The sequence below is a fragment of the Pinus tabuliformis genome, chromosome X (assembly GCF_031772625.1).
Source record: "Pinus tabuliformis cultivar Carrire ecotype Pingquan chromosome X, CPIR1, whole genome shotgun sequence".
Classification (NCBI taxonomy): domain Eukaryota; kingdom Viridiplantae; phylum Streptophyta; class Pinopsida; order Pinales; family Pinaceae; genus Pinus; species Pinus tabuliformis.
Genome location: NC_142308.1, coordinates 769,753,797 through 769,781,142, shown reverse-complemented (window position 1 = coordinate 769,781,142; position 27,346 = coordinate 769,753,797). Strand labels below are relative to the sequence as shown.

The window sequence follows — 27,346 nt, the reverse complement described above, 5'->3', positions numbered from 1 at the left end:
CTAGCTATGTTTAGAGTGACTCCAACCTTTTTTGTTACCTTAAGGAAATCTATCTATGGTATTAAACAAGCTCCTCGATCTTGTTATGCAAAAATGAATAGATTTCTTCTTGACGCCAACTTCTCTAGATCTCATTTTGACCCCACTGTCTACATAATTAAAAAAGTAGGAAACAATCTCATAATCCTCGTTCTTTATTTTGATGACCTTATCCTCACTGGTAGTGACCCTAAACTTTTATCCCATGTGAATTCAAGCCTTCCAAAGAAGTTTGAAATGACAAATAGGATATTTGCATTATTTTCTTGGCCTCCAAGTCTTCCAAACCAAGGAAGGAATTTCTCTTTCCCAATCTATGTATGTGACCTTCTTCATTATTTTCACATGGAATATTGTAAACCATCCCCTTCTCCCTTTCAGTTTGGAGTCAAATTTATTGCTACCTACACTACATCTGAAGTTGATGCCACTTGGTACCATCGGTTAGTTGGTATCCTCTTATATTTGAGTCATACCTATCCTGATATTTCCTTTGTTATTGGTCTTGTTGCATGATATATGCAAACACCACATATTCAAAGTCATTGGAAAGTAGCAAAAAGGATACTTCAATATATTTGGTGTACAGTTCGGTTTGGGCTACATTATGGTTCACAGGGGAATCCTTTATTGGTTGGTTTCATTGATTCAAATTAGGATGGTGACCTTAATAACCGGAAGTCTACTACAGGTTATGTTTTAAATCTTGGTTCTAAACCTGTCACTTGGGCTTGTAAAAAGCAGCAGGATATTACTCTTTCTTCAACAAAAGAAAAGTATCGAGCAGTGGTTAATGCAAGTCAAGATGTTTTGTGGCTTCGACAGATCCTTTTAATGTTTGGATTCCAACAATAGCATCCGACAACCATATGGTGCAACAATCAAGCTCATTTGGAATCAAGCTAAGTTTCTATCAAGCTTGAGTCGATATCATGTGGTGGTTTCTCTACATAGGGTTTCTCTACAAGTGCATATGTTTTCCTTCACATTCACAACACCATTGTCACGAGCATTTAGCATCATTCAATGCATAATGTTATCCTTCAAACAACACTCTCCTTACTCTTCAATGCTCCTAATGATCACATGCAAAGCTTGACTCCATATCATTTTTTCACATAATATTTCACAATATTAACACAATAGTAGACTCTAAACTAAATCTTGGAGCCATATTAGGTGAAAAGATTAGGGTGTGGGGGAGAATCAACACCTCCACATGTTTCCCACTTCCCTCCATTATTGCAATGATAATATAGGAATGATGAACACCACATGTCATTTCACATTTATTCAAGAGAAGGTTAATAGGGTTTCTCTACAATTTCATATGGTTTCCTTCACATTCACAACACCATTCATTCTACCAAAATGATATCATTCTACCAAGCTTGATTCCATATCATTTTTTCACATAATATTTCACAATCTTAACACAAAAGTAGACTCTAAACTAAATCTTGGAGCCATATTAGGTGAAAAGAGGAGGGCGTGGAGAGAATCAAGACCTCCACATGTTTCCCACTCCCCTCCATTATTTCATTGATAATATAGGAATGATGAACACCACATGCCATTTCACATTTATTCAAGAGAAGGTTAATAGCATGCCACTACCTTACCTTATTCACTCCGTACACAATGGGATTAATGAGTAGTGTAATGTTTGGTTAGGCTCTTGCCCATGGGAAAACCTAGATGTTTGGGAGGTTGATTGCATAATGGAAGGCTCCAAATGATATCGTTCATTCGAAGGAGAATAATATTTCTCCATGACTTTCTTTGTGTATCACTTTTGGGAGTTCCTCGACATCGTATCAATGTTCTCATAGCACATTTCCATTATAGAAATAGATGTTGTCTCCTCTACATCCTAAGATATATAAGTAAGGGGCTAAAGAAATGTAAGAACATTGTAGAAACTAATGGAATTGTGACATGTTAAACACTCCACTAGAATAAATGGAAAGAAGGTTTGAACAAAATAAAATGAGACCAATGCACTATTGATACAAGAGAGCATATTCTTAGGCTCTGTGAATAGGAGGAAGTCTCAAGAATTAATAGTAGTGTTACGAGCTAAACAAGGTAAAATGGTATCTAATATAACATCATACAATCTCTAATGGAGTGCATAATGGCATTTCTCAACCTTCTTCAAATTTGTGGCTCTGCCTTGTCCAAGTCATATGGACACATCTATAGACTCCTTGTCCTATGAGCCCCCCTGGCAATTATATGGAGCATATTTTTGCTCATTTGGCTCAAAAAGACAAACTTCCACCTACTCACACAACTAAATCTACTACAATAGTAATGGAATTTTAAGACACGTCCACCCAAGTGGGTCGTAAGGTGGGCATCCTCTTTGCACATGATGTTTTTTCTTTAGATGCTTTGTTATTTTGTGTGTATTATATGCCAACTCAAGTATCACAATAACCCCATGGCATCTTGCAAAGAATTTTTTTGGAACAATTATCAAGTTTTGAAAGTTTATAAATTCATTCTACTAGACGAAGTAAAGATATTGCCTTCCTATCTACCCCCCATTTCCTAAAATTTCCCGTGGTATGATTTAGTCACTGCGTATTTTAATACAACCCCCTATCCATAACTATGAGAAAAAAGGTCTTAAATTCAAAACACTTCTTTATATAAATGACCACTAGCTTTTTCATGTTCACATAAATCACAACGCACACTTTATTTAAATCAATTTGACCTCTAAGCTTGTATATGTAACATTTCTTATAAATACTTCTACAATATCCCCTTTTGAATACAAGAATTTGTGGTAAGCCTCTTGAAAACATTATAAGATAAATAAACAATAGTCAATTTTATCTCGAGTAGTTGAAAATAATGATTGTTATCCTCCTCACCCAGGTTTGATTCCCACAAGTGGCATGTTAAGCTCATCTTGAGTATTTTTTTGTAATGGTTTCAAGCCTTGTTGAACAACCTTGGGCCTTGAGAAATATTTTACCCTTACCTATAGGTTAAAGGAGATAATGCTTAGTTACATGGGAAAAAAAGAAGATAAAAAGCAATAAAATTATTTTCATTTACAAATGTTCAAAGATTTTTCCATGACATCCGTCATCTTCACCTCACTACATTTATATTCTTCTTCAAAGTCTATGTTCTCACTTAATTAAGTTCTTACTTATTAAAGAATATAAAGTAATCTTAGCAAAGTTGCAGAAATTTGTTAAAGAATGCAATGGCACTTCAACCATGATGATCAGGAATTGTGTTTTCCCTCAACTTGCAAAAGCATCGAAAAGGAACCATTCTCGCTTACATATCAATGTTTCTCTTCAAACAACATTATTTTCTATTTGCATTGATACCCTTATAATAATTTTGATTTGCATTCTCTTTTCTTGGGCTTGTACAACACCCATCCTAGACATAGAGTTACCCTCCCTTTGACTTTTCACATCTCCATCTTAACCACATTTCATTAATTTCTTATTACCACATAGGGTTTCTCTACAATTGCATATGGGTTCCTTCACATTCACAACACCAATGTCATGGGAATTTAGCATCATTCAATGCATAGTGTTATCCTTCAAACAACACTCTCCTTACTCTTCAATGCTCCTAATGATCACATGCAAAGTTATAATTACATATGTAAACATGCATTCTGATACCAAATGAAAGTAAGAATTGAGCAATGAACCTACAAAGATCAATCACACAGAGAATTGAACAATGAACCTATAGAGATCATCACATAATGAATTGAGCAATGAAACTACAAAGATCCATCACATAGAGAATTGGTATACAACCATGTAGTAGTATGCCACAATCTAACTCATTTCCAATTGATCACACATAAATAAGGAAAGAGAGTATGTAAAACCACTATGATAAAATAGTGGCTTACACAATACTGCAATCGCGCACACACACACAAACCAAAGTAAAGTTAAGGTGACCATGTGTGTGTGTGTGTGTGTGTATATATATATATATATAGACACACACACACACCCAAAGTAAAGTTAAGGTGACCATGGAAGATGGTAAATAATGTCAAAGAAACAATAGCACTAAGCAACTTTTATTTACAAAGCATAAAGATCCTTTTGTACGATATGTATGGCTACATCACATCAATATGGTTCATTGCAGAGGAGCATATAGTTGAGATTGAAATTGAACAACACAATGTGCATAGAATATTCATGTGACATTACACCCTATCAAGGCAAAATGTGCAACAATGGGTGACCAACAATTTTTATTCTTGGTTATAACAATTGAAGGGCATTAACTTTGACAAGTTAATTGTATGAAACAATAAATGTACAATATATTGACCACAATGCATCTAGACAAGTCACTATAATTTTTTATTTATTTATTTATTTTTTCACGAACTTTGTAGATCGATGATCACTACATCCACAAAATATTTGTACTAGTCAAATCCACTCAAAGTGATCACTTCCTGCCACCTCAACCACTAAGCCTGACCTCGAGAGTGTTAGCCAGAATTGAAGTCGTGACCTCTCAAAAGCAAAGATGTTTTAATGACGAAAACTCAACCAATTGAGCTAACCCTCGGCACTAATCCAAAGAAATGTTGAAAAAATACTTATTAATAGCAAGCGAAGAAAAAAAATTAAGATTATTTGGAAATGATAATTAATGCACCATCATAAGTTATATTTGTTCTCATTACAGTGAAAATTCCAAAAGATTCAAGAATCTAAAAGACTTCAAAATTTTAGAAATTTGTCAAAAATTTAATATGAAACATAATGAAACTATTATACAAAGATTCAGGAATCTAAAAGACTTCAAAATTTTAGAAAGTTGTCAAGAATTTATTATGAAACATAATGAAACTGTTATACAAACTTTATGCACAAGTTACATTACAATAAATTTTAATTTTAATTAGAAAATATCTTTATTTATATATATGTGAGAGAATAAGATTATAATTTTTTAATTGTGTTTATAATAATTTGTACTTGTTCTTCTGCTCAGTTATGTTTATAATAATTTGTCTGCTAAATGATTACTTTAAGAGAGATTTTTATGTCATCAAAATTACCCAATATTTATATCCAATTTCATCAATCATTATTTAAAGAGGTTTTAAATCAAGATCTCCACATCATTTTTTATTTTTCTAGTTACTATGTTTATAATACTTTATAGTTCTGCTTTGCTAAATGATTACTTTATAAGTAACTTCTTCTTTGGCAAAATTAACCGAGCTTTATACCCAGTTTCATCTACCTTTCATTTGGAGAGGTGTTTTGAATCAGAATAATGAAAGGTGTTTTGAATCAGAATCTGACATCCATAGGAAGCCAACTACATCATTGTTTTCCATTGAACCACACACTAATGAACATTAGAGACATTTCCAAACTGTCAAGGAGAGGATTTAACCATGAAGTCTAATGGGTTGAATGTCATTTTATTAATTTTCCATTTATTTTCTAAAAATAGTTTGTCAATTTTCAGTTTTTTTCCAAATACAATTCACTGAAATTAGGATAAAATTATCTCATTTTAAAAATTACCCACAAAAATTCAAACTATAAGATACTTAAAATTTTAATTTAAAATATTTAAATATTTTTATACTTATCTTGATATAAATCTTTCAATTTTTCTCTAATTTACAAATAACATAACAATTTTAAAATAGATAAAAAAGCCCCTCGATCGGAGTGCGAGCCGGAGGGTGGCCCCATCAAGGCAGTTTAAATGATAAGTACATCGAGGTAGACCGCCACCGCCCCCCACACGCTCGAGGCAATGGGTGTGGTGGCTCTATGCATGTATAAGGTTATCAATGCAGCGGAAGGTGGCAAAGGTATTTTGTTAAGTTTTTACTCTGGTGGCAGAGGTATTTTGTTAAGTTTTTAGTCTGGTGGCAGAGGTATTTTGTTAAGTTTTTAGTCTGGTGGCAAGTGTAGTGGGAGGGTTGTAGGTTGTTTCCGCGGCTAAACGAGTGTAGTGCAGCGATTCCGGTGAAGGGACTATGTGAACAATGAAGCAGAGCGTCTCCAGAAGCGACGAGGGATCCTTCTGCTCCAGGCGAGGGCAATCGGGTATGTAACATGTTTTCCCCCCCTCCATCATGCATCCAAATGTCTAGTTTTGTATTTGGGTTCTGCACGAGGGCAATTGGTCGGCGAGAGGGGCTCAATTGGGCTAGGGGGGATGTATGGCGTCTGTAGTTTGGCAAAAGGATTTTATCCTCACCGGAACTACTTCAGTGTTGATTAGCTGTGAGATCCTCCTCTCCCGCATGGGGTTAATTGGGCTCTGGGGCAGGGGTGTTAACCATGGGGAGTGTTGTTGTCTAGCTTGGTTCGAAGACCGGGGGGTTGGGGGTTGAGGTGCTATTAGTTTCGGTTTTACTTTCGAAGCCTACTTTACTATAGATTATGGGGGTGACTTGGCTAGCTGGCTTATAGCACTGCGCACCCATGCTCTGTGTTGAAGTGTATGTGAGGTTGTTGTTGCGGGGCAGTGTCAACCGAGGTATGGGAATTGTCATGATGATATTGGAGCTAGCCATGCCAGGCTCGGAATACTGGTTACTGGGGGTTATGCAAATGGGCATGTGGTTGGCTAGCTTTCGGGGCCTCGCACCCAAGGCTTGTGTCGAAGCGTCTGCGAAGTCATGGTTGAAGTGGTTCATCACCCTAGCGTCTGCAAGGTCGTTGAGGAGGTGTTGCGTCACTCGGGGCATGGGAATTATCATAATGGTGCTAGAATTGGTTATGAGGGGTTGGGAATTTTCGTTTCGGGTTGCTATGCAAATGGGCTTGTGGCTTGCTAGCTTTCAGGGCTCCGCAACCATGGCTTGTGTCGAAGCGTCCTCGAGGTCATTGTAGTGGTGGTGCGTCAACTGGGGAAAGGGAATTTTCATAATGGTGCGAGAGTTGTTCATAAGGGGTTCGAGATTTTTGTTTCTAGTTGTTATGCAAATGGGCCTGGGGGCCAAGAGATTGCATGCTTGGGTGGGGTGGCAGACTTCAGATGGTTGCAGGGTTTGCGTGTGGTGGAGAGACAAAGCTTAATTTTACGTCAATTTTGGTTTCTTGCTCCCATGGCAGGTGCACAGAGAGTTAGTCCCTCCCGGGCGCGAAGGGCTCCTGGGCTTGCTGTCTCACTTGCTCAAGGATTTGTCAATTCTAATTTCTTTACTAGGCTTCGGGACTATGTAGCGATGGCAAGAGCATTGAAGGCTAGGGGCTGAGGCAGGAGACCTCAGGTGGTTGAGCAAGTAGATGAGCCCAGCTCCTCAAGCGGGAGAAGAGGCAAAAAACCAGTCGTCAACCTCATTAATGAAGCAACCACAACATATAGGGAGGGGACCAACAAGGAGATCAAAAGGTTGATTGAGGAATGGGAAGCCAACCTGAATCACCAGGCCAACGCGACAAAGATAGAGATGGAGGATTGGCGCATCCTCGTGTCGGACCCTGGGCATACTCGAGGGCGAGTGACATAGTTCAAGCAGACCCTGTACTTGTATTGGATTATGAAAAGTCTCATGGACAAGGCCATGGAGCAAATTTCAGTGAGCATGGCGACAGTTGTACAGGACTTTCCTAGTTACAAACAGGATTTCCAGAAGCTACAATTCCAAATGCAAAAACAAGATGGACGCCTCGGCCACATGGAGAAACACTTCCCTTGTCTATTCTCACAGACAGGGCTGCCTGGTTCCAATGCCAATGATCTGGCTCTGGTCGAATCCACCTTTGCCGAGCAAGATGTTTAGAATGTTTGTTGATTTTCATTTTTTATTAGTACTTATGCGAATAGCTTTTACGTTTCAGTTTGAAGTCATATATGTTTACAGGAAAATAGAGTATGGACATGGACATGATATACAAACTTACATAGCTTGGGTAGAAAGACTTATTATTTTTTGCTACTTGATGGCTTATCATGCGGTTAGGTGACCAACAAACTTTGTTTCCCAATGGGCAAGTTGAGGCCACCTACACTGTTTTATGTGGTTGTAACTTGCTTATTTATTAATGAAAATGGAATGATCTACCAAGCTTACAAAACAAAAAACAAACAAAAAAATATTAAAGATTTTACAAAATTAACATTAAAGATGACTCTAATAATAACAAAGAGTCATCTTTACATTGTTACCATCCTAACTTGAGTCACGTGAAAAGAAACCCGCTTAGTTGCCAATTCTTTCAGAAAAAAATAATAATAATAATAAAAGAAAGAAACAACATTCAAATTATCCAATTCAACCAAGGCCCCCTCGGGCCTTCCTATACCCAATTTGAAAAAGTTATAAGGACGGAATAAATATCCTTTATTTCTACGAATAGATATTTGGTGAAAAGTTTTCGAGTTGTCTTTAGTGCGACTTTTTGGAAGCTTTTCCCGTGAATTTTTCTGGTCTAATTTCTCTAAAATCCGGCAAGAATATATTGAAATCACAAGTTTTATGGGTAACCCCTACATAATAGAAGTGCCCTAGGGGTTTTTCAGGGTGTTGGAATCCATATATACAATCAAAAAACTAGTTTATTTTTCTGCCGGATTCCGGCACTGAAAACTCCAAAAAGTCGCACTGAAGACAACTGCAAAAGTTTTGATTAAGGACGGAATCAATATCTTTTATTTCTACGAATAGATATTTGGTGTGGATGCTATGGAATATTCTGCTTCTCTGATTCTCTTCGGAGTAGTAGTACGCTAATGCCTTCGGGGATAGCTCTGCCTCCTCCACTTGGCCCACACTTCAGATGACATCTCATACGGTATCGGTAATGACATCATTTTTGACAGTGCTACAAATTCCCCTGCTTTTGAAAGTAGTTCATTTCACTTGGTCTTAGTTTGTTTCACTATCCCGAAGACAATGTAATCTTGTCATGAGTGTTTGTATAATCTCAAAGTTTTTCCTTTTCCTTCTGTCAAAGGGTTTTCCATTTTTCCTAGTTTCCCTTGATGGGTGGTGATTGCTTTGTGCACTCCTTGTTAGATGGGGAGTGGTGATTGCTTTGTGCACTCCTTGTTAGATGGGGATTCTTTGCATCATTTTTTTGGGTGACTACGCTGAGGCCAGCCTGTTTATTAGATGAAGAAAAATGATAAATCCACAGCGAGATGCTATCACTAGGATTGTGTGAGACTCGGTCAACCCTGGACACCCTTTAAAATAGTTCAATTTATACAAAGTGGCTTCCATCCTCAGCCCCTCCCCATAAAGTTTGAACCAGAGACCTAATATTATTAACATTATAGATATTTGTATTTTAAAATTCCTTTGACTTTTTTCTTTTATTTTCTTTTCTCTTTTGTCATACAAGAAAATTAATATTTTTTAAAAATAATTTTTAAAAATCTCTTTTCCTTGCTTTGATTAAAATTTGATGCCTCGAACATTGAATTAAACCCAAAAAGAAGAAGAAGAAAAAGACGATGACTAAGAAAATTCCAATGTCTGTCAATAGAAGTTTGAATGACAAATCATTTATGTCTATGCATTGAGGCATGAATAACCAAGTAAAAATTACTTGGATAATATACCTGGAAACATTCACCCCTTGGTGACCATGTAAACGTTATAGTACTAATACTAGCCTGGAGAAAGCTTTTATGCAAACCATATTTACATTCCCGTAAACTACGATGATCCTGAAAAGTAAGAAAAGATCAGCATCATAACAATTCCAGACAATGCAGAGAATGATAACACATGCTAATCATGTAACTTATTCCACAGAAGCACCAACGTGTATGTAAACCATATTTACAGTCCCGTAAACTACGATGATCCTGAAAAATAAGAAAAGATCAGCATCATAACAATTCCAGACAATGCAGAGAATGATAACACATGCTAATCATGTAACTTATTCCACAGAAGCACCAACGTGTATGTAACTGAAATATTGCTGAAGCAATAATGTGTAACTCGTTAAAATCACCGTGTTATATCTAAATAACTGATAAAGACATAACTCCAGAATGCAAGAATTGAAGATCAACATTTTAATATTAGAAAGATCTTGTGTAGATGTTAAAATCAAGATCATATATATTATATAGAATCCAGTAAATTAACCCGAAGGGTTAGCAGGTTAGCTCAATTAGTAGATGCCCATGCTGGGCCCACATATGTCTCGACTCTCGAGATCATCGGGTCCCACAGGGTTACCAGCCACATAGGTGGCGGAAGATCAATCCAAAAATTCTAGGGAAGAAGAGATGGATTGGTACCACCAACCCCGTTCTTCACTTGAGTGTGAGAGTGGAGTGAAATTATTTTCTTTGAAAAAAATTACAGCCAGTAATTGTATGTAGTGGATATACAAAAACTTTATGTAAGGTAACAATGGAAACCTTTTAAGCAATACGAAATAGTAAATAAATACATAAAGGTTACTCCAGTGATTCAAGAGAACATTGTTAGAGCTACAATGGTATGAATTCCTGAAAAATTACAATAAGTATTTTCGAAGAACTAATATTGTTTGCAACGATAGCATCTGAGTGGGTGCAGAGCTCTTAAGCACATGAATCAGAAGCAGAGATATTAAAAGACGCTGCTAAGGCTGCAGAATAAATTCTATTTCATCCATTACAAACAGTGGCAGATATGCATGCATAAAGAGAATAGAAAGACAATCAACCTTTCGTATCAAGGGACTCACAAATCTTCAACATTGCTTGACCAATAGTATTCAATGCCGATACCAAGTCACGTCATGCTTTCACCTTCTGCTCCTCAACATTGATCATCCGTTGCACATTCATTGCATGGTGGTTCAGATATTTCTCAATGGCTGATTTCGTCCTCTTTATTGCACCACCAGCAGAGTGCATATTTTTCTCAACTAGTTTAGCATTCACAAGTACAAGGGTATCTGAACTTGTCCACCGAACTCTTCCCTTGTGTTCAGAAGACAACTTTCTCTTTCCCCGTACCTCATGCGGAATCACATCCCTTGGTTCCTGGTTAGATGGTAAACAGATTACATCTGCTACAGTTGCCATGGAGTGATTAACCTGTTGCTCCGAAATCTCATCTTTATGAATAACACCATTTGGATCATCAGGTCCCATTGGTGGGATACAAAGACCCTCTGAAAAAGTCTCGGCCAACATTTTGTCTCCCAAGGACTAGATGTTTTCAATGGCATGTTATGGAGACACCTGCAACAGGAATCTTGTATGTCTAGCACAGGAAAGTTGAATACATTGACTCAACAAATCCTGCAACCACAAAGGTAAAGATGTATAAACCATTGAAGATCTATTGCACAAGCACATAAGTTATTGCTGCAGATACCCATCCACTCTTGCCAAAGTAAATTATCTATGTGAAGAAGAAACTTCGGACATGAAAATAGCCAACATTTGGAGAACAAGCAATTCTGAACTGATCTCTGATAATAAAGAACTCACTTTGACAGGTATTGTAACATATGAGATCTAGTACTTAACCATGTTTCAGAAGGTTTGAAATATTATAGTGTGAAACTTAGATAAGGGTTGAGTTGAAGTTGAGCTTTTAAAGGGAGAAAAACACGGCAGTTTCAGATTTTCCCTAAATATGTCCCGTTCCAGATGGTTTCAAGTTTCAATCAAAATCACTAGTAGCTATTGATAGTTTGGTAAGGCAAGCAACAAAACAGAGAAGATAGAACCATTGCAAGCTGATACATGTCATAGAAACATGCAGCTATGCAACAACACAAAGTTATACGTGAAAAAAATTGAAATTACACAAGCTTTGAAACAAAGCACAAACTGGAAGAAGCAAACAATATGAAACTATCGTTGTGATAGCCACAAACCAACCAAAACTGCCACAAATAGCAGCCAAATCATAACCGACCACGCAAGGGAATTGGATATTCCGAAGAAGAGGCTAGCCAGCTCTAGTTTTCCATTAAGCTAACCTTCCCGTATTTCCCGTTCCAGGTGGTTTCAAGTTTCAATCAAAATCACTAGTAGCTATTGATAGTTTGACAAGGCAAGCAACAAACCAGAGAAGACAGAACCCTTGCTTCAGAATGCTTCATCTTCCTGTAGTCTGCTAGAATTTCTTCCCACCTGTCCCAGCACTGAGTAATATTGCAATCAAGGCCATTCTTTTGGTACTGAGTTGCAATTTCTTTCCATTTCTCGATGGCTGATTTTGTCCTCTTTATAACACCATCAGTGGAGTTGCACATTTTTCTCAATTGTATTGCACTGATTTAATAATGGTGTCAGAACTTGTCCATCAAACTCTCCCTTCAGGTGAAGAAACGGAACTCTGGGACTATGTATATATCTTGTGGTGTAAATGCAGTTTGATCATGGCTAAAAGGAAAACTACAGATTATATCTGCGACAACTGTTATTGGCTTGTTAGATTGATGTTCAAATTTCAATTAACTTTGTAAATCACACCATTCACATCTTGACTTTCCATTAGTGTAAGATAGACCCTGGAAAAGGATCACACAACATTTTGTCACCCAAAGGAAAAATAACGTTATTAGTGTGTCAGTGAGCCACATCCAAAAGGAGTCTTGCTAATGCAGTACAAATAGGCTCGATGCAATGTCTAATTGAATCCTGCAAGCATAAGTTGAACTTCCATAACCCACTAAATTTTGCTGCAAAGAATTTGCAAATGGAAACAAAAAACCACATACATGAGATAAACAAAAATCAGTATCGATAAGAAGAAGCTATAGATGTACAATGAATGAGGAAGAGAGGAAACGCATGTTCTTAACTATCTTCTGGTAATAAAGAAAGTGCATCTGTTGAGCTCTATAATACTATAATGGATGGAATTACTACAAACGAACTTTGAAAGCAATGGAATAGGAAAGAGCTGAACATTTTAAGAAAATCAAGAAGTCAAAAGAACGAAGTTTGTTGAACACAAAGCATGTACAACATATACTTCAGAAGTCACCTTGGTATCAAGAATTTTGGATATAGATTATGAAGACAAGACAAGAGAAGCACATATGTTGCAATCATATTAAACAGAAAGCCTCAAAGAGTGATGCAGACAAAAACTTGGTGAATGCAGACTACTTACCTAATTTTATCTTTGACAAAATAATTTCCCAGCCTTACACAATGATACGCGAGGAGAAAAACATCTCTAGGATAGATCATAGAACTAGTTAACCTAGCTAATATAAATTCAGTGTCAATAAAATAACCCTTAAAAACAGAAGAAAGAATCAGTATTTCCAGCGATTTAAGTTGGCCAAGTTTGACAGGTTTCATGTGCAGCATTAACTTGATAAAAAAAGAAGCCTACATACTTGGAAAGGACATATTCGTACTAGTAGGATCCTCTAACGCATTCCAAAATAGTCACAAAAAATTGCAATAAAATTTTAATGAAAATAAACCCTCAGAAAAGGCAAATATAGTTCGTAACCAATTTTTGCACAGATGAACCATATTTTAGATAACATTTAAAAACCAGTAAATTAATATTTCAATTCCACATTAATCCAAATAAACTCATGCTGCCAATGGGCCTTGGTTCACTGGTGTGGTTGATGCAGTGGTAAGCCATCCACTAGGATTCCTTCTCAGGGTGATCTCGCCCACACAATTGGCATGTTAAAAGAGATTATTCTTAATGCAGATCCCTGGGTAATTTGGCAAAATAAAGCATCTAGGCCAAAGAAAGTCAGTGTTATGCAGTGCAGTCTCTCAGGTCATGTTTCTAGAAGCACTTTACCAACAACAAAAAAGCATATGATCACCATTACCAAATATTTGTACAGTAATGAATCCAACTTTAGATAGACATTCAACAATTTTTGCTTTCTCATGGAATAATGCCTACTGGTTGGTTCAAAAAATCTTCTTTGGCACCTAATAATAGTACATGCAGTGTTCCATGGAGATGCGTCCCCTAGGGCAGCAGGGCAGCCCCCATGTTTCCCATGCTCCAGGGAAGGGGTAGATGCATGGGGAAACATTTCCCCACATCCCCCTTTGGAGGAAACTTGGGGAAATGTTTCCCCAATGTGGGGGGATACATTTCCCCAAAAGGGGGGCGTCTAGGCACCCCTCTCCCCCAGAAGGGGGGTGCCTAGGCAATCCCCCCCCCAAGATTTTTTGTCAACAACCCATGAAGATAGAAAACAAAACAAGGGTTAGAGATTTGAGAAGTCAAGGACCTTAGTGATTAATGGTAATATTAAATTCTTATAGTAATAATTTTTAACATTACTATTAACTGTTTCAGGATGTTTGAGAGTGGTTACAACCTCATTAGACTTCATATCAAGAAAGTAGAATTTCATATCCCATTCAGAATTCAGCAGACTTGATGGTTTTCAGAATTTCAGGATTTGCAGGATTATAGGATTTCCACTGGATTGCATGATGAAGAATTTGCATGGGATAAATTGTTATTGTTGGGATTTTATCATTATTATTTTTATATTTTAAAAGTTTAGAGACAGGAACCCCTATGCTAGGGACCCCAACATCCCCCTTGTGTGTCTCCCCACTCCCGTGCTCCCCCAACCCAGAATCTTGCTGGAACATAGGTAAAATGTAAAAGCTCTTAAATAGCATATTTATCAGTTTTCATCCCCTATAGTTTAGCTTTGCAAAGTGCACATAAATTCCAATATTTCATAGTAATTAGTACAGCAGCAGGTTCCTTTGATCATTTCTCTATTTTTGCAATTACACAACTTCATCTGTTAATCTATGAAATGTGAAATTACAAGTAACAATTGCTGCAATATGTCGAAGGACAAGTATGTACAGCTTTACCAAACAACTATTTGAACTGTATCTTGCTACTAAAAATCATCACAACTATCTAACGGTACATTGACAGGTTAGAAGGCATGACAAGCATTTGATTATAAGAACTATACAACCAAAAATTCATAACATTACTATGTAAAAGATTTTGTTACTTCAAATTAGGGTTAAACATGCCAAGCAAATTATCTGAAATGAGGTTAGCATGATGGAAAAAAATAAACAGTTTCCTTTTTGAAGCAGAAGCACACATGAAACGATTGCAGAAATAGTGTAAAATCTTGGAATTCAACTTACCAACCTTGCATTACTCAGAAAGAGACAGTCATTTCTACACTGTAATTGCCAAGAAGCCTTTAAAGAATGGATTAAACACTAAAAGGTGGATCATAGTGACCCAACAACAGATAAATATTTAAGCTAAAAACAAGATTGTGACGCGGGACTGATAGTATTAAATAGTTTGTTGTAAATAATGGCCCTTACTGTTAGAAAATCAGAAAGGCAGAAAGATTTTCTCTTGTTGATAATTACTTGTGATATCTTTGAGTTCTTATTATCTTTCTTATGTTATTATTTTATCTTAGTTTTATCAAGCAATTACCAAAAGCAAAACATGAAGATCAAGTACACCAGATGTAGGCACTCTGCCAAGGCTAAAACCCCTCTATAGGGGAAAAACCAGTCAAAAAACTCTTCCTTCAGTAGATTCAAAATGAGATAGGCCAAGACCTTAGACCTTCCTCCTCCACCAAGTCAGCCTTCCAATAAGATACAACAACCTTCAATAGTCTCTTTTTGTCCAACAGCTACAGCCCAACATCAACCCAGAAATTTCAGCCCCAACTTCACCAGAATTTCGGCCCAGCTTCAGATTTACCGCCTCCCAGCTTTTGCAGAATTTTGGCCCCCTGCAACACTCCAGAACTTCGCACGTGTGGGATAGGAGAGAGAAATTTCAGTTTCTTTTGCAAGATAATGACCTCCTTCTTGTCCCTTGAATTTTGCACATTTTTCTTGCCCAGAAGTTGCAGAATGAACTTGGTGAGTGAGTGCTCCAAATGAGGTAGAGGAGTTGTCTTTATATAGGAGTTTCTGCCCCATAGTTAGGCTGACTTGTTCAATTTGAGGCCAACTTGGTGGAGGAGGCCTAATTGACCTATTTTATATTAAAATAAATTTCTTCTTTGACAAATGAAGCCCAAGAAGGTTCTTTTACATTATGGCATGGATAAGGACACTTGACATAAAAACTAGAAGCCTGCAATGGAGCCTTTGGCCTATAAACAATTGACCCAAACATGAAACCCATGCTTTAATAAGTCAATTTCTTTAATAATAAAATTTATTTTTCTTTCTTTTGACAAATATATTACATCATGACTTAAATACAATTATGAAGACCGACACTAGTTACATTCTTCAACACTCCCTCTTAACTAGGAAGATATTCATAATTACATATATATATATATATATATAGAGGTGCATGGAAGATCTCAAAATAAACTACGAAAAGTTTTAACACACTCAGTGTTGCGGACTAGAAACCTGACCAGGGTATTCTATCCGGGTGGGAATAAGGGGACTCAAACTTTAGCCAACTCTAGGTACCATCCGGCTTTTAAGCTCTACCACCAACCTAGGGATCTAGGTGCATATCCAAGGTCAAAGCTCCATGACCAACACATCTAGACATCAAACACATAGGTCGGCCAGATGTCTTCCCAAGCATCCTGCCATTAAATGCTTCATCTCTCTTATAAACTAAACCAGATATATCCACTTGTCCAAGCATGCTTCCAAAATGTTCAACCTTCTTACGGAGAGATTTACCTATACTAACACAACCCCAATCAATAATAAACTTTCATATATATATATATATATATATATATATATATATATATATATATATATATATATATATACATATATACACACACACACACACATATATATATATATAAACTTTACTTATACATATATATATATATATATATATATATATATATATATATATATATATATATATATATATATATATATATATATATATATATATATATATATACAAGTAAACACAAGCCTTAAGGGTCTTTAATCATCCTGATGCCACTTATATCATCATCAAATTATCCATATACATTTTATCGGAGCTTTTTATTCTTTTATTTCTTCAGCAACACCTAATACAACCTCAGTACTTCCCAAGTCTTGCAATGAACATTTATCTTGAACTACTTTCATTTATTCTTACTTCAAGGTATTCACTGTCATAATATGCCCTCCCTCTCAACTGGGGAGATATACCCTTTCTCCCTCTTAACTTAGGGAAATCAACCACTTCCTTCTTCTATAACATCGGAGAACCTTTCACGACTTCATTCTTTCTGATGGCATCAAGGTCATCTTGATCATCATCATTCATATAACTTCCTTCATCATGTTGATTATTGTCATATGAACATCTTCATCATCTTGAAGATTATGTACCTGCAAAACCTTAATAGCAAGTACAACAAAGTACAGATATAGGAAAGCATGAAGTTAACTAAATCATATTACTATAATGGAAGCATTCAAACATTCAAACTTTTGACACCAAATACCTAAGCCTAGTTAGGTTCATAATCGATAAGAGACACATATTTTACATACTAAACTTCAATTTCTAGCTAGGGTGTTGTCCCAAACCCCTAGATTTTATCATCGAGACACAAAATCTTAGATATCAACAATTCAATCAAATTACAATCCAATCATAGTACTATAGATCTAAGACTTTAATATTACTTTCAGAATTGTATGACAGACTCTACTAGGGTTTGTTGCAAACCCTAAATTTTATTATCAAAGCAAATTCATGAAAACAGTATCATTATCTACTAGAATATCAATCTCTACGAAGGTTTTGTTACAAACCCTAGATTTTACAAATCAAAACATGAGGATAAACAATTAAGTATACTTATATCTAGGATTTCATAACTATGCACTAACAATATCTACTAGGTAAACCTAGGACACAAACATTAATACATCAAGGTTAGATATACAACAATTTTCACTGAGCTAGGGTTTCGATCAAACATACGAACATACACCTAGGGATTTATTCACAGGATCTTACTATAATTATTATAAAAGTTTTGTTCAGAAACCCTAATTCACAAAACCCTAAAGATCGGGTTTCAATATATAATTTAGAAACTAACAGCAAACCCTAAAGGAATAGGGTTTTTATGTTGTTGAACCTCTGTTGATCGTGTACGAACAGGATACGGGTCCAAAGGTAGGGTCAGATAGGATGTAGCTGATGGAAAGATCAACACATATATGAAGGGAACCAATGACGCGTAAATACCCCATGTCGAACTAGGACCAATCAATATCTGAACGAATTCTAGCTTCTCCCTCCATCGTTCCCTCTCAATTTGTATGATATGGATGAAAAATGACTATGATATTGATCTCGTCGCTCGCCCAGCGGTAAAGCAAACTCTGGAACTTGGTAGCCATTGTATATGCTTCACCAAGACATTATCAACTGCATCAAGCACTTGGCCCGCCTACTCAATGACTCCATTCAATAGGCACCGACCCTCCAGAGTGACTCCATAACTGCCTCAACCCAATAGCAATAATTCAGGATCTACGTCTATGCATGAGGTCCCCACTTGCCTATGAAAAAGACAGAGACATTTTCTGCATTTCCTGAGATTGAAAGCATATCTCCTTAATAGCCCTCTCCCTCTCCGGTCGAGTGACGGATACAATTCTCTCTCCCCAAGCCAAGCAAGCAAGGCGTACGGAAAAGCTGGAGATCGCCCCCATTGAAGTCAGCTACACTCACTCCCTAGTAGCCGGCTATGCAACTTGGTGAAAGCACTCTCACTAACCTACTGAGCAATCTTCCTCCATCTCCTAAACCATCGCCTATACCGGCAGGCGGGGATTGGGTTCGCCTAGCTACGAAGGGAAACATTACCAGCAACTGGAGAACAAACAGAGAGAACAAGAGCAGATGGGCATATTCTTAAGGTTGGTGGGATCAGTCAGTACCGTAGGGAGCTTGGGAACATTATGTCCTTATCGCTAGCGGCATCCGTCTCATTATCTCGGTCAAACTACTATATTCCTCCTATTGCCGAGGTAGGACTCCTCTAACCCTTAGAGAATCTATGTTTCTAAACCATTCCAAGCATATCTCATCTCTCCCATCAATCGTACTTGGTCAATGGCAATAGTACTTTGAAACAGCAGGGGCTTCTTCCTTCCTATCGGTCGGAACGGAGAACCCAACAACTATCGGATCAGGTGCACCAACGTGGACTATTTATCCATCGTATCCATTTCCATCTCCCTCGAATCCAGTCAAACTACTATCGCACCCAAGCTTTCTCAATCGTCACACCTATATCTTTCTCATATCTTTCTCATGGTTGGTAGGTAGAGCTTATTCGGTAGGCTTAGTGGGCGGTATCATAGTAATCATTTACTAGTGCAGCAGGGGATAAGTCCTTCTCTGAATCGTTACTTGCCAATCATTTATTTGAATCCTTACTGAGAGCATAGGGGTATGGGTAGTACGGAGTGTCAATAGAATATCTCATTATCGGAGCAGCTATCTCTAGTACGGGTTGGGAGAAAGATCTTCACTATCGAATGCATGGGAGGAATCGGCTTATTCTCCTAATGCGGTTGGTTCCATCATCCCGTCACCCGCACAGCGGATACGGGCAATAAAGACAATCTAATAAGGGTTGGTCCAGTGATATATTCAGAGGTTCCTAGGGAATACGATGGGAGGGATGGCATACGGTCTGAGGAGGATCGGCATAACGAAATGACTCGAATGACCGTACCAACGACTGAGCTTGAAGAACCAAGATCCCTAAGCTCCGAAGCCTCTATCAATTGCTATCCTTTTTCTGTCTCACCTCGCTCATAAGAGGTAGTCCACCCAGCTACGATTGATAGTTATAATGCCACTAATGAATGAATGAAACCGGCCGAATGAAGATAGGACGAAACCGCTTGACTAGATGAGACACTAATCTTTCGCTTCCGCTCGAATGGGCATCGATCGCAAAAACCCCGTTTAGATTACAGCTACAACAGAGATAGGACGTGTGTTTGAAGGAAAAGGGGAAAGGGCCAGTAGCGAGCCCGCTCGATAGTGGGAGGGGCATAAGCGTAGGGGGGGATACCTGCGTATTAATAGGGGTAAATCATAAAGGACCCGTTATAAATGTAATGCATATTCTATTTGTCGAGCAAGCAATAAGTAGCTATATGAGCTTGCATCAGTCCTTCTCAAGCCTCTGAAAAGGATGCGACAGCAGGCCCTTTTTTTTACTTATTTGAGAGGGGCCACCCAATAAGTAAATTGAACATTTGCGTGCGTTTTATCGCTACTTTAGCCACACGTTGGTACCCAACCCTTCTTCAATGCATATATTCTCTATTTCATTACATCAATCCTAAGCTGGATGTTTGGATGGAAGGCAAGCTGGACCTCAGGATAGTGAAACCGGTGGTCCCTACCGGAGGTGAAAGGTGTATAACTACACTCCCGGTGGCGGGATAGCTAATACAATTAGTTAGGTCCCTCCTCCATTAGCTGGCTATTGACTAGATTCTATTTTGAGCTGGCTTGACTAGATTATCTAGCTGGACTGGATTCATTCCTACACGAGAATTCTAGTTTGTATCCGGAAGAGGTAGAGGAAGGCTGGATGGAGGATGGCTGGCAGAGGATGGCTGGAGGTGAAGGAAGAGGCTGGATGGGGTATGGCTGGCAGAGGATGGAGTTGAAGGATGGATGGAAGAGGATGCGTAAGCAGGCTCGACCATAGGCCCGGTAGGGTGAGGTACATTAAGTGACTCGACCTATGCCCCCCCACCCAATAAGTCAAATGAATACGTTAGTGACTCGACTGACAGGGAGAGGTACGTTAGTGACTTTTTTAGTTACTTATTTGATAGGGGCCACCCAATAAGTCAAATGAATACGTTAGTGACTCGACTGACAAGGACCCTTTAGGGGGCTCGACTGATAAGGATGCGTAAGCAGGCTCGACTATTAAGGATGCGTAAGCAGGCTCGATTGTTAAGGACCCTTTAGGGGGCTCGACCATAGGACCTTTAGGTACTCGACCATAAGGGAGAGGGAGAGGAGAGGACCCTCACCATATGAATAGTGAGTGACTCCGTCCCTTTAGGGGGCTCGACTGATAAGGATGCGTAAGCAGGCTCGACTGTTAAGGAGAGGACCCTTTAGGGTGCTCGACCATAAGGGAGAGGAGAGGAGAGGACCGGCAACGGGGCTCGACTGATAAGGACCTTTAGGTACTCGACCCCAAGGATGCGTAAGCAGGCTCGACTGTTAAGGATGCGTAAGCAGGCTCGACTGTTAAGGACCCTTTAGGGGGCTCGACCATAGGACCTTTAGGTACTCGACCACAAGGGAGAGGGAGAGGAGAGGACCCTCACCATATGAATAGTGAGTGACTCCGTCCCTTTAGGGGGCTCGACTGATAAGGATGCGTAAGCAGGCTCGACTGTTAAGGAGAGGACCCTTTAGGGTGCTCGACCATAAGGGAGAGGAGAGGAGAGGACCTTTAGGTGCTTGACTGTTAAGGATGCGTAAGCAGGCTCGACTGTTAAGGAGAGGACCTTTAGGTACTCGACTCTTTTTTTACTTATTTGGGGGGGCCAATAAGTAAACCCAAGAGGGAGAGGATGCGTAAGCAGGCTCGACTGTTAAGGAGAGGACCCTTTAGGGGGCTCGACTGATAAGGATGCGTAAGCAGGCTCGACTGTTAAGGCCGCCATCACCTTTAGGTGCTCGACCATAAGGACCTTTAGGTGCTCGACCATAGGACCTTTAGGTACTCGACCATAAGGGAGAGGGAGAGGATGCGTAAGCAGGCTCGACTGTTAAGGACCCTTTAGGGGGCTCGACCATAGGACCTTTAGGTACTCGACCATAAGGGAGAGGGAGAGGAGAGGACCCTCACCATATGAATAGTGAGTGACTCCGTCCCTTTAGGGGGCTCGACTGATAAGGATGCGTAAGCAGGCTCGACTGTTAAGGAGAGGACCCTTTAGGGTGCTCGACCATAAGGGAGAGGAGAGGAGAGGACCTTTAGGTGCTCGACTGTTAAGGATGCGTAAGCAGGCTCGACTGTTAAGGAGAGGACCTTTAGGTGCTCGACCATAAGGGAGAGGAGAGGGAGAGGAGAGGGAGAGGAGAGGAACTTTAGTTACTCGACCATAAGCCCCCCCACCCAATAAGTAAACCCAAGAGGTACGTTAGTGACTTTTTTAGTTACTTATTTGAGAGCCCAATAAGTAAATTGAAAAGAGGAGGTGGGTGATTCTATTCTGGTTCCTATCTCGAATGACGTAATTACGTATATAATGAATGCCGACCAAGACAATGAGTAAGTGACTGCTGAAATGGTGGTAGTTAGTTATATATGAGCATGTGGTAGTTTAGGTTCAGTCAGTTCCTTGCACTAGGAAGCGCAAGCCCCTCCGGGACCTTGCTTTCCTAACGTCAAGCAAGCCCTGCCGGACCTTTCTAGAATACTTTTATAAAGACCCAGCACCCGTTGACCTTGTACCAGTATATCCATAACCCCTAGCAGTTGTTTCGGATCCTACAAATGCAAAGGTAGCATCTGAGCAAGCCCCAGCAACTAGCAAGCCACCAGCCACTACCCTCGCTCGCCTAGTAACCACCAGCATATCCACCAGGAGCACAGTAAGCAGTTTAAGTAGGAGCAGCATCCTGAGGTCTCGCTTGGTAGGAAAGGAAAGGGGTATCGCTAGCTGGTTTGTGCGCCATGCACCTCTTATAGTTAGTCCGCCGGTTAGCCCTCGTCCTGCTATTCCATTCCGCTGGAGACCTAAGCTGATATAAGAACTACATTGATAGGAACATCATTCTAAGTTGGCGGCCCTGAACGACTAGGTTTCCCAGTTAAGCACCGTTTGTTACCCGCACTTCGGCCTGGAATATCGCCATTAGACCGAGGGAAAATAGGGGCGGGTCCTCTGAGGTTGGTGCTGGTTCTGGTTCAAGGTCATCATCTCAATCACCCGTATCTGGGACTGGCACAGGAGTGGTGGGACCTAGGGCTGGATCTCTATCACGAACAGAAGCTCCTTCTGAAATGCAAATAATGGCTTCAAAAGGCCTTTGCGTGTGTTTTAAGGTCAGTTCATGCCGCTTCATGATATCTGGTCTGGAGACTAAGGCAAAGGAGCAAGCAGCAAAGCTAGCAGATATCGTTGCAAAGTTATCAGTTCCCACCCGTATTTTCCTAGTTTTTTACCATCTAACTTAAGCATCTGAGCCAGGAGCAACACCAATAGCATAGGTAGCAACAGATAGAACAGCAGTAGTTTCATTAGCAGATTCAGTCTTCATGCTTAATAGCCCTGTTACCTAATATATAGGATGTCTTCATTATGTGTAGAAAGATGGATCGATAGTCATTTTTCCGAGTCTCACCTTTTTCACTATGTCGCCCGGCATCATACCTTCTAGATCAAGAGACATAGCCCACGGCCCTTATAGGTCCAGTTTAAGAACCACCACTGCCTATATCTTAATCCAAACCAACAGCATCACAGCTAGCACCTCGCCCAGATCAAAAGATATTCCCTTTATCCAAGTAAGCAGCAGAGGAAAAGGAAGTCTCACCGCCAGCAATGAAGACAGAGGCAGTTCCGGTACCAATTTAAGATCCTCTAGTTCCAGAGCAAGCAAAGGCAGCTAGAATATAGGCAGAGGGTAAAAGTATCCGAGCCAGAACATAGGTAAGAGCAACAAAGGCAAAGACCACATATTGAAGAAGAAAGGCATTTGAAGACGTTCAAGCCAATGTTTGGTACGAAGTCAGCAAGCTATGGGAAGCAACCAGCCAGCCAATCCCAGCAAGAATCAAGACCGGACATCCGATCCAGCCGTACCTGCCTTCCCAAGTAAGTCTAACCAAGCAAGTGCAAATGACTAAGTGCTGCTTCTAATGACTAAGTGCTGCTTCTTATGACCAAGTTCAGCTTGACGAACTAAACCGAGAGTGAGGCTAGAATGAACAACTATACAAACAACTATAGAGCGGTTGAACGTGAAGTAGTGTCTCAGTTAGTGAAAACACCACCCAAAGTACTTATACGCAAGCAAGGTAGGTCACCAGTGCAAGTAGTAAACTAGGCAGGCTGCGTAGCGTTAAACCTTTTACAATGTCGCTCGCTTGAACCGGCTTCACGAACATGAATGACTGGGTTCGAACTGTAGGGATAGGGGGTCAAGAATATCAAACAAAAGATAGGCTCGTAGAGAATCAAATTATAAAGGTAAGGGTATAACTAAATAATATGAAAATATAGCGTATATGAAAGGTATACCAACAAATAACATATATAAATACCCGCATAAACCGGTTCGTTTTCTTCTCTTCTCCTCTCCTCTCAGGCAGAAAGGTCGGTATCAATTAGTTCGATGAAGGCAGTTCGGTCGATGAAGACGGGTAGTTCTAAGGTCGCAGGTCGGGTCGAAGCAGTCGGGCGGGATCAGCAGTCAGGAAGGTGGCAAGGGAGAGGAGGTAGAGATAAGATCTCAGGAAGGAAAGAGATAGAATAGATTGAAGCAGATAGAAATAGAATATCAACGGACGGACAGGTAGCAAGATAGATAGACGGGCAGCAAGAGAGAGACGGACAGTCAAGAGAAAAGAGATCAGGAGATAGATCTCAGGCAAGCAGCAATCGATCTAGCAGGTAGGTTCGACTGGTGAGCTTAAGGTTCACTGTGGACTTCAGATTCCACTGCTCGCTTTTAGAAACTGGGTGATTCAATAACTAACTAACTAACTGTGGGGGGCTTAAGGTTCACTGCTTCAGGTGGAGCTAATTGGGCGTGATTCAATAACTGAGGGCTGGCTGTTGGGAACTGGGCTGTTGATAACTACTGGGTGATTCGATAACTGTGGGCTGTTGGGAATGAACAACTGGGTGTGATGATCACTCACTGCGGGCTTTAGGTTCACGTCGTGTCTCTCTCGTCTCGTGGCAGAACTAAATCTATCTCGTATCGTGTCTCGCTCGATGGGGACATAATATGCACTTGACCAACGTCGGGCAGGATATGCACTTGCTCGACCAGCGGATCAAAAGGGATAGGACTCGTCGTCGTAGCTTCCCTTGCTCCTGCGGATGGTCCTTAGAAGCTTTCCCTTTACCTTATATTGTTTAACTGCCAAATTGCTTGGGTGGGATTATGGTTCATCAGAGAGCCTTGTTGGGATGGATGGGACCAGGCTTCAGACTGTTAGGAGATGGATGCCCAATCCATGGAGGACTTTCTCTTATCAGCAGAAGCGGCACCGAATGGACGATCCCAGCAAAGGCGACCTACGACGCCAGCCACGCCTTCCTTTAAACAGCTTCTGAACTACTAGGAGTGAAAATTGGAGTTATAGCGGGAGATAATAGGGAAATCTAGATAGAACTGCTTCTTATGCACAAGGTTACAGGCTTCATCTTCTGCTGATAGGTTGAGGCTCCTAATTAGAACAAGGACGTATTGATGCGCGTAGAGTATGTGAAAACGCCGATATGCAACACGTAGATATGTGATATCATATATCAATGTATTGATTTGTTTATCTGTAGTTCCAGTAGTTTTTTTCTTCAAACTCTTCGGAATATTCCGATCCGGATCAAAAATGATTGGAATAGATGGCTCAGTGGCTTAGCCGGGCTTCGGAAGGACTGAAGCGAGAAGGGAGGAAGGTGGAATTTGGGTGTACTTGCCATGGAAAGGTTAAACGTCTCTATGCGACATCGTAGATCGATTCCTTCCCGTCAAATGTCGTCTGTTGGCTGCCATAAGCATTGGTCCCCCTCTAACGAGACCTTTGGTGTGGTGCCCCTATAACAATTAGACCTGCAAGCAACTTGCCTTTCTCTCTAGCCTCAACCTCAAAGCCAAGGGAAACGATAGGAAAGGGTATAGTTAATGAAAAAGAATCTCCATTTCTGTGCCCCGATTGGGAGAGGGATTATGATTCATCGAACCCATAAAAAAGAGTTTGTTACAAAGGTGCGAAGCCGCTTGTCTTTCCGAGGGCAAGGCCCGGAGGGACTCGATTGAGGTTACGAAATTGAGGCCCGGAGGGCCCTTACTTCTTCATAGGGGTCACTCACTATTCATATGGTGAGGGTGAGGTAACGAACGCTCGACCCCCGCCATCGATTTATTGCTCACCTTCCCACTATTTACCCACCCACCCCAATCCCCGGGGCCCGGAGGGCCCTTACTTCTTCATAGGGGTCACTCACTATTCATATGGTGAGGGTGCGTTAGCACACTCGACTGTCCAGGAGAGGGATTTATCGCTCACCTTCCCCAAAGAAGTGAGGGACTCGACTGAGGTTACGAGGTCGAGGGACTCGACCGAGGTACCGAGGGAGAGGAAAAACGCCAAATTCAATAAGTTTTTTTCAATCTGTCCCAACAAAACAAGCATGGATTCAATTCAACGGGTTGTGTCTTTAGAGTCAACGGGCTCTCTTCTACCTCAACTACAAACAGTCCACCCCTCCCACATCCACAGGAAAGCAAACAAGCTCGCTGACAGACTGGCAAACGAGGGGGTGCACTTGGTACAGGGAGACCTAGATCTGGATTGGGATAGTACTCCAAATAATGAGCTCAAACAAAATTGCCTTCAAATAAGCATAGAAGACCTCAATCACCCGGATGGGGTGCCAGGGATGAAAAAGAAATCCCCCGTACCACCATCCACCTGCAACAATCACACACTACAGGCAGCAGACGACGACACGGGGGTGGTACCGTGTGAAGAGGCAGATAACCCTTCAGCTCTGTATGGGACTCCAGCTCGCCTGTCGGGACGCAATGAAGGAAACAGACGGACGGTGGCTCACCAGGACATACCCGTGCTTAGTAATGAAGAGGAGAGGACGCATCGAAATGACAGACCTTCCTCTGATGATGATATATGGGAAGTGGCTGGACGACATGTTACTTACCATCCATATAGTATGCTTCGACATGAGGATGCGAAGTCCTAACCACTAGACGAAAGGGAGCGTGTACTCGAGTGTACTCGGGGCTCGCCCACTTTCCAGTTAAACCTGCTTCTCCTCTTTCAAGTTTAGCAGAAGGAACCTCCTCACCTACTCTCCCCGATGATCCGGTGGAAGCGGTTGAGGCGGAAAGGCGGCAGCCAGCCCAATCTCTTAGATACAAAATTGACTCTATTTAGTTCGACCCAACGTTGTTGGCATTGGATCTGAGGGCTTGAGAAATGACGCTACCGCTGTTTATGTAAATAAAACAACTCTTCCCGCAGACTCTGTTTATAGATAGGACTCCAAGGGCTACTTCCTCGCCAACCTTCTTTCTTATCTTTAGTACCAGAATCGGAGATAAACTTTTGACGTAAACCCGGCCTTGGAACAGAGGTGAAGA

The 27,346-nt window shown here is 40.2% G+C and overlaps 1 protein-coding gene and 1 long non-coding RNA gene across 3 annotated transcripts in view; both read right to left on the bottom strand.

The window, feature by feature from the left end:
- The window catches only part of LOC149142127 (uncharacterized), a 169,734-nt gene that overhangs the window by 102,861 nt on the left and 39,527 nt on the right, over positions 1 to 27,346 (bottom strand). The gene's annotated exons all lie outside the window — the stretch shown is intronic.
- LOC149142128 (uncharacterized) lies at positions 10,396 to 14,156 on the bottom strand. Its single transcript, XR_016265235.1, has 2 exons — positions 12,069 to 14,156; positions 10,396 to 11,292 (listed from the first exon to the last, which is right to left on the bottom strand). It is a non-coding gene; the product is annotated as an uncharacterized LOC149142128 (long non-coding RNA).